We start from the raw sequence: 15,950 nt of genomic DNA on the forward strand, positions 1-15,950 counted from the left end.
ATCATTTCTCTGTTTGTGGTCAAACTTACAAAATCAGCTGGGGTTCAAATATTTTTTCCCTGACTGTATCTGACAGATTCCAATTCAGTTCCACTGGGGTTCGGTGCTGGGACCAGTACTTTTTACTTTATACATGCTTCCCTTAGGCAATATTACTAGATAACACTGCATACATTTTCATTGCTATGCAGATGCTACCCAACTTTGAAGCCAGTTTATGCAAATCAACTGGTTAACCTACATGCATGTCTTAAAGACATAAAGGCCACCCGGGGAACACAGCTGAACAGAACCTAACTAATTAGACAGGGACAGTAAAGCTGGACAAGCGACTATCAAAATAAAGCCGAAATTAGCAGGAAAAAAAGCAGGAAATCACTAACACTGAGACCAGGACTAATACATATGAACTTGAGACAAAGACAGAAAATAAATACAAAGACTAGACTGGAAAAACAGAACAGGATAAATAATAAACCTGTAAACTAAGCAATAGGGATACTAACAGCACAGACAACAGGATCATCATAAGCCCAGGAACATAAATATAACACTATAACCACAATACTAAATAAAACAGAATGCAAACCCAAAACGCACGATTATCAAAAATACAAAATCAGAAAACCCCAGATATCCAAGACCAAGCGATCATGACACTTACAGACTTTATTCTCCCAACAAACATTTCACTATCAGACTGCTGGCTCACCTGTGGTTACTACAGTTTTCAAACTTAGAATGGGAGGCAGAGGCTTCGGCTTTCAGGTCCCTCTAATATGGATCTAGCTCCCAGTTTGGATTTGGGAGACAGACATTACCGGCATTTAAGATGAAGCTTTATTTTTGACAAAGCTTATAGCTGCCCTCCCTGAAACTGGTTTAGTTAGAGGCTATTCTTCCTCACAGGGGGATTCGGCCTAACAGGCAACTGTTGCTGTGAAAATGGTACTATACAAAAAAGCTGAACTGAATACAACTAGGGGGTCCTTAAAAAAAGAAACATGAAATAAAATAAAAATATGCAGATAATACACTCAATAAAACAATTTATTATCAATTAACCACAAGAACAGATCTGATACTATTAGGATATTTTAATAATAATAATAGTAAGACATTGAAATGCAGATTAATAATCAGTCTTCAAACGTTCTTAGTCCTGGGAGGATTTGCCGACAAAAGGAAAATAAGTAAATATAAGTACGGTAATAAGTATAATTTAACCAGTCTTAATTGTTTGTTTTGCTAGTTTTTCAATAGCTCTAAAAGTCTTTAGGTGAATTTCTATACAGCATTAATGGCAACCTCAGAAAACATCGAATCTCACATAGTCAGCAAATATGTGAAGTCTGTACTGTTTGGTTCAACTCTGGACCTTTCAGTACTAAAATTATTTGTAATAATTGGACGCTTTTTCAGTGCAGGCCAAAATGATGGTGAACGTTGCCTAAAAATGTCCTGCCCCTGCATTTATCTAAAGCTCTATAATTATGCTCATCATTAGGATCACTCATCAGACAATTTTGGAGGTCCTACAGTGAAATTAAGATGTTAACAAGTCAATTGTTTCAGGAAATGCAAAGAAGGAAAAATCATCCTTAGAAACCTCAGTCACTTGATGTTTTTACTTTGCATGCAGCATTTAGGAGTCGACTTTCCCCAGAAGACTGTCAGAAACAAGCTCATAAAGGTTCACTAAACTCTGTATTTTCCTTCGGAGGACACGCTTGTTGTGTTGTTGCACTAAAAAAGGACCACGAATCAAGGCAAGAAGACGCTAACTGAAGCTAGCTGTTGTCCACAGCCGTGCACCGTGCCATTTTAGACAACCGTGAGTGCAGCTGTTTGAACAGATGTAAGGCAGAGTGACTCAGGAATCTGTGTTGAACAATCATCCAAAGATTAAGGACGTTAAAAGCAATTGCGAGCCTTTGTTTTGACAAGCTGAAATATTCCTCAAACATAATATTTACAGCAGACAAGCATCTTCACACTAGACACTAGACTGCATGGATGAGCTCCGTAAGTGCCTTGCATCAATTTAGCCTTGTAATGTCCAAGTTGGATCTTGAGCTGTACTCTTGTCATCAAAGGCCATAAATAAGGTGAAACCTAATGTGTTTCTCTGTTGCCTTCTTCTCTGTTATTGTAAGCGTTACTGGATCTAATGATAGAGAGGCCTGGTTGGCGGTATCAGCCTCGGCTCCCAATCTAAACACTTTGACAAAGTGCAGGTGTCCGCAGCCTCCTCTGGCAACTCGGTGGAAAACATTAGATTGGGGCAGGGCTTCCTTTATAGTTCTTAAATCGAGGTGCAGGTCAAGGGCTCCCATCCGTGGCTCTGATCAATACTGTGACCCCAGCAGTCTGCCTGGAACAGAGAGAGAGGGAGAGAGGTGTAAACCAGATGCTGACCGATGACCCTCCTGCCAGACATGCTGCACCTACAAAGGAAGCCTCTGATGGATGGCAGTTCGAGATTACTCTTTTTGCATGTTTGTATATAAGAATAGTCATTTCCCAGCACTTCTTGTCTCCTCAGTATACAGCAACTTCCTTCTTAGGGTTTTAAGGGCATCCATTTTTCAACCACTGAAGTTAAAAGAACGTTGAATACGCGTGCTTTTACTGCTTTTACCATTTTCTTTTTACACAGTTAGCGTAAAGTACATTTCAAATGAGTTGGCTTTAAAAAAAAAGATTTGAACTCTTTTCTCTTGTAGATTTTATTATGGCAGTCAATGCATTACTGCTGATAGAGCTATAAGAACATGGTGGTAACGCACTAGCCTACTTAATGTTATGGGACTGAATATACACTCAGCTACAGGTTTGTTAAGTACACCAGGCTGGATGTCCTTTTGCTTTCAGAACTGCCTGATTTGTTTTTATTTAACAAGGTGCTGGAAACATTCCTCAGGGATTTTTCTTTCACATTGGCATGATGACGTCACACCGTGGCTGCACATCCATGATGTGAATCATTACACCACATCCGAGGTACTCTACTGGATTGAGATCAGGGGACTATGGAGACCATTTGAGTGCAGTGAGCTTTGAAATATGGCGTGTTATCCTCCTTGAGGTAGCCATCAGAAGATGGGCACACTGGACAAAAGGGGATGGGCATGGTCAGCAGCAGTCCTCTGCTAGTACTAACAGGCCCACACACAAGCCTTAATCATCACAAGGCAGCATGGATCCATGCATGAATTTGTTTACCCCAAATGCATTTCAGCAGAAATCGAGACTTGTCTGATCGGGCAACTTTTTTCTAATCTTCTGTTGTCCAGTGTTTGTGAGCCTGTGTGAACAGCAGGCTCAGTTTGCTGTTGTTAGCTGACAGAAGAAGCACCCAGTGTGGTTTTCTGGTTCCTGTTGTGCATTCAGACATGCTCTACTGAATACCTTGGTTGTAACGAGTAGTTTTGTAAATTACAGACTGTTTGAGCTGATAAGGAGGGGGTACCTTATCAGCTCAAACAGTCTGTCCATTCTTCTTTGACCTTTGACATAAAGAAACATTTTCATCTGAAGAACTGCTGCTCGCTGAATATTTTCTTTTTCAGACCATTCTCTGAGGATTTCAGGAGCTTTCTTCCACTTTATGATGCAAGGTTTGAACTTCTTGATCGTATCTATATGTCTAAATGCACATGCATGAGATATTTGTTAGGTACACCAGTTCAACTGCATGTTAACACAAAGTGTCTGGTGAGTGTAAAAAGCATACGTTGGGCACGCTATATCAAAGTTTTAAATTTCCTGTTCCTTTAGCAACATAAAGTGATACATTATTATCTATTTAGTATTTAGTATTTAGTTATTAATTAGTAGATATTAATTACTGCATTTAGTAACAAAGCTTGGTGTTACATGTGCAGTCTTACACTTGTGGTCGGTCAGCTTCACATACACTAGCCCGGGTGGAAGTGCTTTAAAAAGTTCTTTAAACAAGGACCTGTGATTGCCGGTCATCACAGGCTCCTGTGCTATAATGTCAAGCCCTGTTTTTAGCCTGGTGCAATAACATCTTTTTCTCCTTCATAACAACCGAGCAGGAAGTGGCTTTACAAATCTGTTTTAATTACATCACTACAGTGTCGTGTGATAGTTACACGTCCTGGTTTTCCTCATGGTTTCACACAGATGTAAATATAAGACACATAACACAGTATTGTATTAAGCATCTTTCGTTAGTTAGCATAACTTAGCATCAGTTCACCTGCGCGTTTCACTAATGTTAGCTTACAGCTGATGGACGCAACATGCTGTGACGTCTCTGAAAAAAGGAACATTTTTCATAATGTTTTTAGGTTGTAAAACGACGACAATAAGAAAGACAAAACTTATTTGTGATAAAAACTTTAGCCATTTTTTCCCAGTAAAGAAGAGCGAAACAGTTAAGTGCGCCGCCAGAGTTTGACCCAAGTGAGTGCAATCCACTCCCAGTGCGTTACACTAACAGCCACATTGCCCACGCTTTGTTCTCTACAGTTTAAGAACTTTATCTACCTCACATCCATGGATGTCGGAGGAAACCTATGTAAGCACAGCCAGCGTTTCAACCAGCAACCTCCTTAATTTTTCAAACAAGCAATTTTTAAAAACATCGCTCGTTCTAAACTGAGAGGAGCGGACCACTGTTGAATGCTTCAGCCACAATAACACCAGTTAGCCATTATTAAAGCTTGCTACATGCACTGCAAACCACTATTATGATATATTCATCATGACCAGCTACTTATTTTCATTGTACTTTAGCTAGCAAAAGAACATTTACCTGGTTGTAGGCCGATGCACATACTGTTATACTTACTGAATAATAACTTTGAATTTGTAGACTATATCTCTGATATTGCATTTGCTCTCCACACCTTTGAAGAATAGCAGTGACAGTTAGCAATCAATGTAATCTCACACGTTTGGACAGCTCTGAAAACATTCCACACCTCCCGTCATGCTGGAATTAATAACTGCTGATTCGTATTTAATGCTCGATTGCTTCTCAGTCACTGCAAACAGAGCAGTTCTGTTTTGTGTTGACAAGAAACAGCCTGCTGATACAGTCAGTCATTTTTTGTGCTTCATTCATCTGTGACAGATTTCATCCTATTCAGGAGAATCACTAAAGACACCTGAAGTCATCTTTGTGCCTGTAATATACCCACTGCAGGAAGACGGCAGCGTTCACGTCATTGTTAAAAGTTGTTAATGTTTCTTCAAGATGCCAAAGCAGCAACTCCATGGGATGAATAAATCCAGTCAGCCTTGGATGTGAGTCATGAGGTTTCAGGTTTGAATGGATCGTGCCATAATTCATCATGAATTCATACCTTTCAATAAGACATTTGTCACCATCTGTCAAAGTCATAGGCTGAGCCATTTTCCATGTCTTCAGCCTGACCACCTCACAGATGAACATTAACGCTAGTTTGCTCGAATAAAGCAGGCCATTTAAACAAATGTAATCTACTGCAGTACAAAACCGAGCTTACAACTTACAACCGCTACTGTAAACTTTTGTATCGGACATTAAGACTTTCTATGGCTATTTTATAGAACATTAATCGCTGAAAAAACATGCGCCTGTAGATGCAGGGGGTTTAGGCTAGCACACAAACTTCACTATATGTGATTGCCACACCAGTCCAATACCACTGCCAGACTATTGTTAATCTTACGATGTCCAAAGTCACTAAATTCTCATTTAGTGACTTGTGACTGCAGTGGGTTACGAAAAAATAATGTTGCAGTTATGCTAAATGTAAATATTAGACCATGTAATTTTAAAATCTGTGTTTTTCTCAACACATGACAAAATAGTGAACTTAGAAAATATACACAAATTGTGAAATTGCACCTCTTTAAAATGCAGCTCAATTAAACCTAGCTCCAAGAATAATTTTCACCGACAGTTCTGAGATAAGCTGCATGTTATTCTTGGATGCGGTTGTAGGACCGGCTTTAAAATCGCATGACAAAAATATCATACACATTAAAAAAAACTGTATCACCAACGTAGCCTGGACAACATTTGCTAGTTAGATGAAGTCAGCTATCTCATCGTAGCAAATTTATATGCATATTTATAATCATACGGTTCTTGGAGTGAGTGCATACACTCATGAAGTTTAGTAACTTCAGGTCACTGCAACAAGCCCAGGTACAGTTTACCGCCGGATGGGTACAGGACCTTGAAACGCACCGTATAGAACGAAAGACCATCGTACGTATCATAAGTTTACCAGTCTCACAAATCGTCTTCATAAATACACATTCCTTAACCGTTTATTAATAGGACCTTTGAGCTCAACGGTAATTAATTAGTAGTGGAAATAATTTCTGGTACCCATCACAGAAATGTAGCAGTGACAACAATACTGTATGCTGTAATCGTACTGGGCAATTAGTGATACAAAAAACCTGTTTTATCCTGTGAATAAAAGTAAATGTTTTTGTCAGTGTACCATAATAACAGAGGCGAAACACAATATTGTGTCAGGACAATTCACTATTTATGCACAATAAATAAAGGAGCATAGCGCGACAATTTCTGTTCTTGCTTGTAACCTATATCACCAATTATGTTATGAAAATGACGTATTAACTACAACAGCAGACTGACCTTCGTGTAAATGCTTGGAGCAGACTAACCTGTGAGCTGGAGTGTTCTGGGACGTTATATTTGATCTTTGAATGGCTGCAATCCAGGCCATCCGTCGCGTCTTTGTTACTTCGGAAACATGAACAATTTCTCTTCAACGACGTAATCCGATAACAACCGATCTCTTTACCCGTCGGCTTCCCGTGGCTGTCATGCGACCGGCTATTGCAGTTAATAATACAACAGCTTCTTGACATTTTTGTGTTTCTTTTTATCGCTGTGTGACTGATTTTAATTGAAAGCCTGCGTGGGCTAGTACCTCTTGCCACGAGTTCCCAGAATCCTTTGCGGTTCTACCCGTGAATGACGTCACATTTTCAATCTCTATATAATATGCATGTTAAATTTTGTATTTGGGGTAAAATATCAAGTCTTTTCAAGTAAACCGGTTCAAGTCCAATTCAAGTCCCAAGTCATTGGTGTAAAAGTCCAAGTCAAGTCACAAGTCTTAGAACATTTTTTCAAGTCAAGTCTAAAGTCATAAAATTAATGACTCGAGTCTGACTCGAGTCCAAGTCATGTGACTCGAGTCCACACCTCTGGTGGGTTGCACCATTGGCTCATGACAAGAGGACCCTGGCTTTGAACCAGGCTGGCTGAGGCCTTTCTGTGTGGAGGCTGAATGTGTTGGGTCTCACTTTGCACACTGGCTTCCAAAGACAATCCAGAACTGCTGATTTTAAATTGGCCACACTATCCATCACACTACGACTGCTGGCACAGGGTCCCGCTTACAGATAAGTGGAAGAAAATTTATAGATTGAAGGAAGGATGCCCCAAGTGGTGTGGGATCTTGACTGAGAACAGAATAAAAGGCAGCCGGGAGCTTTTTGAAATGTCCTTTGCAAAGCCTGGAGAAGTATTTCTGAAGACTACCTAAAGAAATGACAGGAACGCTTCAGGCTTATGGTGAAGTCTGGACTCTGAAAGAACATTTATTATAATGTCCATTTGATTTATATTTAATCAAGACAATGCTCATGCATGGGCAGTTTTTTTCAGCATGCCTCATTGTTAATCACACTGGCATTTAGTAATAAAATAAATGGTTTATTAAACAAACAATGAGACCACACACAGATATGATACTCACCCAGTGCCTGGGACAATATGTTTTGTCTTCCATACTAATCACTATGATCCCATTGTAGTTGTAATTCTGTGCTTTGCAGTCATCGGGAACCAAATGTATTATTTCACCATACTGTTATGATAGCCTAATTCCCTGGGTCTGCCCCTCAGCATGTGAAACACAGCATAAACTGACATACAAACGCAAACAGCCGAGCAAGCCGCAGGTGTTAAAACACTCCATTGAGCAGCGGGTAATTTTGACATGTTTTTGTTTCATTAACGCTGCATTAATTCATCTGAGCGTCCAGTACACCTGCACTGTGAACAGAGAGATTTCCCTCAATACTACGGCATTCTTCAGTGACAGCTTGACATGTCACGGCGCTCTTTCTCCATGTCCCCACCTGTGGTAGTCACAACAATGTACCCCTCAGACACACACACGTTTCGCCATCCCAACACCAATCTCCTAGAGATGTTGTTTTGACAGACTGTGTTTAAAAGACAGCTGCTGGAAGCGTAGCTCAAAGTGTCAAGCATCATGTAAGAGGTCGCCTGAATGTTGGCTGACACAATCAAATTGCAATCCATTAAGAGCTCGGGGATGATAGCAGCAGCAGTTTGTAACTCATCAGCTTTGTTAATGGCCTGTCTTAATGTTCACTGTTAGCTGATGTCATGGCACGCCAGTCGAGTCTGAATACATAAGTCGGAATGTGTTCTGTCGTGACACGCAGCACTTACGGCAAACAGGATCATTTTATGATCACGTCTCAGTGACTCACTCGAAGGTGCCTCGAGGTGTGAAGTGACAGTCTGGATAAACAGGAGGTGCTTCTAGTGTAGGCACTCTAACATATTTAATTACTCTACTAACTAAAAAGAAAGTATGAAATATGCACAGAAAAAAAATGCAATTGAAAAAGCAGAAGGTTGTCTCTGATTTGTGGCCAGGTGATTGAGGATGAGGAAAAGGAATATGAAACCACAAGGGTTTTTGCTGAATTTTATAAAATTGTTTTGAAATGTATCTCATTATTCATTCTTTGACATAGCAAAACAGAAAATATCGACAAGTCCTAAACGTTTCCAGTTATAAGTCTAGCTTGCTAAGCTACAGGTTACATGCGATCCAGTAATCCTAGAGGTTTTCTAAACCACCACATGGCCTCACTATATCACTGAATCATGCAGTGTGTGCTTTAAAGTATCCACAGCTTAGTTACTTAACTATTACTGATCACTTCTGCGTCCTTTGAAGTAAAGAGTTTGCTAATCTTTGTGTTAGCAGTAGGTAGGCTATCTATAACTTACCTTTTGTCACTTTCTCATGCATGACATGAACCCAGTTTGTTTCTATGCAGCCCTGTGACAAATGATACCCTTACTGCTTCCACAGAAATTAAGAGGATAAGCAAGGTGCTGCTAATCAAACACATTTGATTAACTGTTCATCAGCAAGTGTGAGCACGCCTAATAAAACACAAGTGGCAGTTTCCTGATCTGGAGGATTGAGGTGTGTGTTTACATAGTGCTACAATCTTTTCAGGATGTCACAGCAAATTCATTCCAAGCTCAAACAAAAGCTACATCAGACTCTACAGGTCTTAATCTGTTAAATTTCATGACAATACAAAGGGTTGCGAGAAGAAAGCCTCTTGTCTCGTCTGTCTCTGCCGTATATATCACATGTCAGCACAAACACCATATACTGACTGTGAAGTAAGGTGGTGGAGGGCAGCTGATTTCCATTGCTTTGCAGCCACAGGACCTGAGCATTTGAAGTCACAGCTCCTCCTTATGGAGGCAAATCTGAGGCCATCTGTCCAACAGACAGATCAACAACAACAGGAAAACTGCTGCAAGCAACAAATCTACAACAGAAAGGCTGGAAAAAGAAAAGAATCAAAGTGTTGCAGGGGCACAGCCCAGTCCAGACCTCAGCCTGATTCAAACGCTGTGGCGGGACCTTAGGAGAGCTGTGCATAAACAAATATCTGCAAACCTCAATGAACTGAAGCAGTGCTGTAAATCATTACACATCTTCATAGAATCATTAATTTGTCTGTTACAATACTACAAACATTAGCATAACAATAAAGAATGCTTGATATTAATATATTTTTATTTATATCAATCTATTAACCAAGTTAGCATCTTTAAATATCTTCCTCTTGTACATGTCCATAAAACGTAGTCAGTCAGCTGCTGTATTCCCTGTTCTTCTACACAGTTCAGTTGTTTCTGCCTTGCTGTGACAACAGAAACATCCTAGCTAACTATAACTATAATCCATTGTTTGCCAAACCTGCAAGTCTAAGGTCAATGGGAACTGTTTGTGTATAGCAGCTGAAGAAACATATTAAACATCTGCCTTCTTGTTACTGCAACGTTGTGGCCATAGTCAGCTGTGGTTATTTCAATCTCATAGCAGAGTAGCACTCTCTGTCTCTGAGGGTGTTTCTGTCTCCTGTTAAGAGGCCAGCAGCTTTGATCTGTTCATTTGCGCATGTTGCTTGTGGATGAATCTCTGGTCTTTGACGGTAAACTGAGGGGAGACCAGAGTGAGAGGCGAGCTGGTCTGCTTTCACTGCTCGCAGATCATTTACAATCTGTACTTTGTATGGAAGCACATCTAGCATTAGCGAGAAAACAAGCTTTAGTGATTCAGCAGCGTGATAGAAGTTTCATCGTGTTATCCACCTCAACCAACATGTGTGATGCAGAAAAGATGAAACTGGAAAAATGTGTTAATTAATCCTTTAATATATTAGCAAGAAAAGCTGTGACGATGATGGAGAGTGGAAGCAACGCTGACAACGCTGGCCTTTCCCATCACTGTTAAGCACTAAATGAACAATGCTATATGATGGTTCAAATTAGCCATGTATACCTCTGGGCAACAGTAATCCAATAATTTTATGCTTCTCTGATAAGTGCTGAGTATGAACTTGAAAGTATTTTTCTATTGTGGCATGTCTTCATTAATGCTAACCACGGCACCTCTGCTCTAATTAATGCTTAGCAGGAGTTATAGACATATAAAAATGAGTGACATCACTGACCACGTTGAAGTAATAAGGGTGAACACAGTTTAATTTGTTGCTTCCACTGATGTGCACTTGTTTGAGAAGCGCTCATCATGCTTGCCCCCCCCCCCCCCCCATGTGCTTTTTTTTGGCCAGTATCACAGCAATGAGGCTGTATTTGGCTTTGGGTGGTTCAGTCATGGTGGCTGAGTGACGTGAACCTTTGCTGGCCCCTCTTAAAGAGGACATGCTGATTAGGTAATCACCTGTGTACACAAAGCCCGCGTACTCCTTTCCCTCCATATCCTCTTTGACAGGCATGAAGGGACGACACAGTTCTGCTTTCACACCCCTTTTCATCACAGCGCAGATAACAGCTTGGCTGCAGCCTGCTAGATGGTAAAACATATTTACTGTCTGAACAGAGACCCACCAGGTGAGGTCGGGCCTGGCCTATTGTCCGTGCGTGGGGAATAAAGGAAATGATGAAAAGTTAATCTTTTAATGTAGGCCACATAGAAGCTAATTATTGGCTTACCTCTGTTGCTACAAAGCAGGTTATTATATTTTATGAAGATGTTTTCTGGTTAGTCCATAATGCAGCCTTCAACTTATATGGTAACATTTCCCAATATTAATCATGTAATTTTTGAGTTTTTGGGTGTATTTTCCAGTATTTAGTGAAGAAATACATAGTGAAACTGAAGATTTTAAAAGAAAGTAGACACAAATAACAAGTCAACCAAGCCAAAAAGACAGGTAATGAGAACCTTTAGGGTATATTAAAGAAACGCCAAGACATGGCTACACAAACATTTTCAGGTCTTAAACAAATGTGTGTTTTGTGTTGTGTCCTGTGAACTAAAGCCCACAACAAAGCTCTGTAATATATATAACAGCCACCAGTTAAAAATAATGTGTAATTACAATGTAAGGAGCAGAGATGGGCAGCAACGTGCTGTAATCCGATTACTTTTTCAAATAACGAGTAAAGTAAGGGATTACTATTGCAAAAAAGTAATTACATTACTGTTACTTTCCCGTAAGCACGCTGCATTACTGCGTTACTAAACCGTGATTTTTTTTGCAAGAGTGTCTCATGACAATGACGTACGAGTGTGCGACGTCCGTGGCAGCAACAGGCGTGTGCATCTGCACAATGGATAATATGGAGAGCAGGAGAGAGTACGACCATGCAGCGTTTAAAGGGTGGAAGTACTCACATTACTTTGAGTTTGATTCTGTAAAAAATTACAAAAACATTAGCGTCTGCTGTTCACTCTGTGTGGGAAGAAAACGTCTTTTCTACAGCAAAAAATTTAACTAAATCTGAGCGAGCTCCGAGCACGCTGCCACAGGAATGTGACATTCACAGAGAAACCCCCGGATCCTCCCACTGACATGAACGCTGTGGCACCGGGCAAACCTCCACCCGCCCCACTCCTGCTAAACAGGTGACAACAGATTTAAGAGCAACAGGACTCAGTGCTGCTGAATCTTTGCTTTTATTTATTTTTTGCTGTGTTTTGCTTGCATCTATTTGAAAGAGTGTAAACACAAACTTTATTTTATTTTATAAGCTGGAATCTGCAGGAAATAGGTTTAAATGTTTACCCTTTAAGACCTACCATAGAACCAAGTGCGCCAGAGCTTATCTTTATATTTTTACATGTTGTAGTGCCATTTTTGGGAGTATTTCAAGTTGCTATACATCAATACAACCATTATAGCCCAAATTTTTATAATATGTATGCATTAAGTCCATAGTAACCACACAAATTGCAAAAAAAAAGTGCAATAAACTACAAAAAAATTGAAAACAATTTTTGGGTTTTGTTTTTTTTTACATATATTTCTAGTTAGAGAAACTTAAGAGGTTGATCCGTCAAAACTGTAAATACAAAAAAGTTGCACAAAATAGTTTCCAACCACGGGAAATTTATTTTGAGTGTCTTCATAGTTTTATCTTTGAGATACACCAGTTTTTATATACTGCAGGAAAAATGAAAATCATGCAGTGTGTGTTTTAAAGTATCCACAGCTTAGTTAAGTAACTAAGCTGTGGATAAATGAAAATAAATATTATAATTTGCAAAAAAAACAGCATCAAAATAAACTTTTTACAGCAGTGCAACTTGAGTTCTAAGCATCTCAGAAACGATACAGAAAAGCATGAAGTCAAACATGACTTTTAAAAACAACAGTGTAGGCTTATAAGGCCCTAAAGGTAAAAAAAAAAAAAAAAAAAAAAAAAAAACTACCTTCCGTGAAAATTACATCACTTCCGGTTTCGGGCAGGTAATGGTGGACATGTGATAGTTCGTGCTGACGTCTATTGCAATGTATGAAGTGTTACGGACAGCTGATCGGATCGGCAAAGCGTGTTTCTGGAATATTATGTTTTGTTGCTGCAAGTGCTTTTATGTAATGTTTGCAAAGCTTTATGTGGAAGGAAACGGTGACCTAAGATGTGAGTACAACTCCTCCGGTTTCATATGCAATAAAGATTATTGTGCTAGCTTACGTGGTTGCAGTGCTACCGGGATTTAAAAGTAGTTACACAAAACGGAGCGTGCTGCTCTGACCGGCTTTAAAGGGTTAAACACATTTCTTCTTGCATATAATATAATTTTTAGTTGATGCAATGTGCATAAAGTTAAAAGATTCAAACTAATAAAACAAGTTTTTAAAAGAGAATTTTTCATTTGATCGAATTTTATATGATGGATTATGCAGAAAAAATAGAACTGGGCTGAAAGGTCTGCTGCTTTACAATGTATTCAGGTTGTGTATCATATTTTTTAAAAGTAACTAAGTAAGAAAGTAACAAATTACTTACAAAAATAAGCAATCAGTAAAGTAATGGGATTAATTTCTTGGAGAAGTAATCAGTAATTAGTAAATAATTACTATTTTCAAGTAACTTGACCAACACTGGTAAGGAGTGGACGTTATAATACTCTGTGATATCCACTGATAGCATTGTGTTATGACAATGTATTTAGCAAGCTTGTGACGTACTCATGGCATTAAGATAACCCGCATTCTTTTAGCATACTCTGAAAGTAGTCATTCCTATCAGAAAGAATCAGTAAGTCATGTGTCAGTGCAGCAAACTGCTGTACACAAATGTGATCTCAGCCACACGCACTGCCTGGATTGCCATTCATGATACGCTAATTAGCTTAGCACCACTAGCAGACGAACTGGCCTGGTAAGGGGAGAAGGCCCCGGATGGACCGGCTGCCCTCAGAGTTGTGATGTGGCTCAAACCTGCGCTGCTCAGCAAATTGATTCAGTGGCACGCTCCGCGCTGAATAAAAAGAGCAGTGAGTGGGGGCAGTGAGAGACCAGCAGTCCATTCATTAATCACTGAGGTAAACAGGCCATCCAGTGACACCTGGTCGGGTTAATGCCCAGGACCCCAAAGTAATTACCACTCCCCTCCCCACCCGGCCCCGGCCAGCCACTCACATGAAAGCTTGTGATTATAAAGGAAATGGGAATTAGCAGAAACATTTCAGAAAGGCGGTCTCCAGTTCGCTGGTAGTGGAGAGGGCTCGCAAAAAAGCAGGGAGGGAAGGGGAAAAAAAGTCGGTAGAGTTGTGGACTGATTGGAGTTTTCCCCAAGGGGCGTGAGGAAGGGGGGGAGGGAGGACGATGGCGGGGTGGGGGCGGTGGTGGCAGGGGTCAGGCCCACACCAAATTAGTAGTGTCTGTTATTTGAAACCAAAATAAAGCAGGAGCAGCAGTAAATGATTTCCCCAATGCTGGAGTGCCTTTCTGGGTTCTCTGTTGAAATTACCGAGAGGCCACTTCGCAATTAGTGGTTTGTTTCTTTTAGACTGAAATATGGCCATAATTCATAGCTTTCAAGCCATTTCATTGGGAAGATGTATTGGCTGGCCAAAGTGAAGAGGTAATTGTAACACATGATATGGCAATTTGTTACCCAAGCAGCAAGTACACAAGGTATTTGCATGGAGATGTATAATGGCGAAGTGGTATTTCAAGGAATAAAAGCCATTTGTTTCCAGTCGGATGTAACTCAAAACTCAGCGTTGCAGTTATTGTGCATCTATTCATTAGAGAGGTTTGAGGTGTAACACTCCAGTGTGTTGCTCAGCTTGTAATGGTTCCAGTTAGTGTCTTTAATGTCAAAATGAGCTAGGACGTAACATAGCTTACATTTCCTCTAAAGCGAATGCTCTCCAGAGCTTTGGCACAGTCAGGGCGAGGCCTTCATCTCCACAACGCTTTGTGCTCTCTAAAGAAAACAGGTATCGGTTACTGTGTGTTTACAAAAGCAAGAAAGAAACATTATTTGATAATTCTGGATGTTGTTCTGCACGCTAGGTGCCCTCCAGGCCCTTTGTTTCCTGGAGATTAACAAGCTAATCTTCTCGCAATGACTCATTACGCTCTGTATGTAATAATTACTGTGTGAAGTAATGATCTAAATACAACTGTTTCCACTCATAATGACTCTTTCATTTTCCAGAACGTTGACCTGGCTCGGCAGCAGTCGAGCTTTTTTTGCCAAAGTGGATGCAGAACATTAAACTCCTTTTCCCTCCCCCCGCTCGTCACAACATTTACAGTAAAACTTCATACTTCCCAAGTGACTGCATCAAGGTCAGATTTTCTCTTGGTGGAAGTGAGCATGCAGCTTTAATGCATTTATATAGAGATAATATGTTGTAGTAATCTGCAGGTTAGACTTTGGCAGAGTTTGCCTGCAGCAGACTGAGCTCCATCTCTCTCCAGCCCTCCGCCTGTACCGCAGGGGCTATTACACAAGTCCCTTAATGACACTTAATGATTTAATTGTGCAGAAATCATGGAAACAAAGTGATACATGACTTACTCGTGTTGACATATAGCAGACGCAAATCCATGTGTTCTCTCTCCCTGAAAGGAGGGACTATGTGCTTCTCTCGCCTCGCCCTGTCCCTCTCACCTAGCTGCTAGCACTTCATTACGGCTAACCACAGGTATTTAAATCAAACGTAACCTACAATGCTAATTCTTGGGAAAACAGTCGGCGATGTTGATCGTCACAACACTGGAAACCTGTGGTTATATGCCCTCAAAGTGAAAGCCAAAGCCGTGTGATGATATTTTAGGAATAATGTGGTCTTTATCACATTTTTAGGTTGTCGCTGAGCTTAGCCTTC

The sequence above is a fragment of the Astatotilapia calliptera genome, chromosome 5 (genome assembly GCF_900246225.1).
Source record: "Astatotilapia calliptera chromosome 5, fAstCal1.2, whole genome shotgun sequence".
NCBI lineage: Eukaryota > Metazoa > Chordata > Actinopteri > Cichliformes > Cichlidae > Astatotilapia > Astatotilapia calliptera.